This window comes from Lindgomyces ingoldianus (genome assembly GCF_010093535.1).
Source record: "Lindgomyces ingoldianus strain ATCC 200398 unplaced genomic scaffold BDR25scaffold_22, whole genome shotgun sequence".
NCBI classification, from domain to species: Eukaryota; Fungi; Ascomycota; class Dothideomycetes; order Pleosporales; family Lindgomycetaceae; genus Lindgomyces; species Lindgomyces ingoldianus.
In genome coordinates, this window is record NW_022985183.1 from 417,178 (window position 1) to 419,460 (window position 2,283).

Sequence of the window (2,283 nt, forward strand, 5' to 3'; positions counted from 1 at the left end):
GTGTAATAAGTAAAAAAGTATATAAATAGTAATAATTTTATTATTTTTATAGTATTACTAAAAATAAAGTAAGTTATAGCTTTTATAGCTATTAATAGCTAGTAAATAGTAGCTGCTAATAGTACACTTTTTTATATGCGCATTAAAGTGCTTTAACTAGTCTAAACTAAGCTAATTAGTAGTCTAGCTACACTTAGAGATTATAATAACCTAATTCTAAAGTAAATTTTTTTTTATACTAGTTTAAAAAGTAGTTGCTACCTTAGAAAATAATAAAAAGTAAAATAGCCTACTTTATAGCATTAATGCTTTAAATAGCTGTTGTCTACTCTTAGTTGCCTAGCTAGACTACTTTTAGCTATTCTTATCTCTTTAAACTTATAACAACTACTCTAGTAGATATTTAGCCTATTATAAACTCTATTTTATTAAAGTTATATATGTTATTATTCTAAATACTATACTTAGCTTTAATATTTTTTATAAAGTTAAACTAGCTTTAAATTACTATAAGATTTTTATAAAAAGCTTTTTTATAGTTATACTTATACTTAAACTTTACTTTAAGCTTTAAGTAACACTTAATAAACATATTAAGCTAGTTTATGCTAATATAGCCTATATTATGCTTAGCGTGTAAAGAATTAGCTATATTAGCTATAGCTACTAGCTAAGGGGGAAATTCTTGCGCATCTAGCTTAAGTATGTGCTAAATAATTACCTACTTTTTATTATTATCTAGCTTTTATAAGTTAGCTATATAATTAGCTTAGAAAGGTTATTTAGTGTGTTAGTTACTTATTATCTTTTAAAAGACTCTGTAAATAGCTGCAGCATGTTCCTTAGAAAGTATTATATTTTATTTAAAAGCTTAAAGTGTAAGCTATATTTAATGTTTCTTTAACACATTTAAGTAGTGTTATTAGGAATGCATTAGTGTAAAAAGAGTAGTGTAGTAAGGTCTTAGTAAAAGTAAGTAACTTAGGTGTGTAAGCAACTTGCCTATAAAGTACGTTATAGATTTTTACAAAAGTAGTAGTTAGCTTAGTGTAAGGACGGAGCTCTGTACCACTACGCTAATACAACTAAAAAGGTGCGAATAATCAACCAACGTTAATTATTGCGTACAGAATAGTATATATACCCGTCGCACGTAAGCACCATCTCGGCCTTACACTTAGTGCTAATTCTATAGTCTTTAACTTAAAATTTAATAATTAACAATGCTATATAATAGCTTAGAATTACTTAATTATTTATTTCTAGCCTTAGTTTCTTTATTTAACTTAGTCTATTTAATGCTTTTCTACTACCTACTTAGTTAAGCAGCAATTTGTCTCTCTTTTACATATAAATATACGCTTTATTACTCTGATATTAACTTCTACTACATGTTACTATTGCTAGCGTTATATTTAAATTACTCTTCTACTTAACATTTAGTATAGAAGTTAATACTAGTCTACTGTGTTTTATAATCTTATTGCAACAGGGCAGGCAAGACAATAGATCTGAATGCGGTAGGAATCTACTTAGAGGCATATAGAAGTGCGTGGGGACTTAATAACCTAGGAATTCTATTAACACCTATAGGCCTTATACAAAAGGATATTAGAAAACTACTAAGCTAGCTAAGAAAAAAGGTGAAAATAAATACTTAAAAGAATAAAGGTAACTATAGAGAACAGAGTTAAGTTATAGTTAGGGCTAATACAGAGACTCTTTAGATAGGTTCTAAGCAACCTAAGATGAAACAATTTATAAGAATCATTACACTTATACTTTACTACTAAGTTTACTATCTAGAAGCTTAGGAAAAGAACTAAGTATATAAACAAGTAATTAAAGTAGTAAAAGCTAGTTAAATAATTAAGTAACGTATATTATAAGAAAGTTGCTTACGCACTTAAGTTGCTTACTTTTACTAAAACTCTACTAAACTACCTTTTCTACACTAATGCATTTCTAACAACACTACTTAGATGCGCTAAAAGAATATTAAATATAGCTTACACTTTAGGCTTTTAAATAAAACATAACACTTTTAAAATAATACGCTATAGCTATATACAAAGTTTTTTAAAAGATAATAAATAACTAACATACTAAATAACTTCTATAAGCTAATTCTACAGCTAACTTATAAAAGCTAGGTAATAATAAAAAAAATAGGTAATTATTAAGCATATACTTAAGCTATATGCGTAAGGATTTTTCTCTTAGCTAGTAGCTATAGCTAATATAGCTAATCTTTTACACGCTAAGTATAATCTAGGCTATATT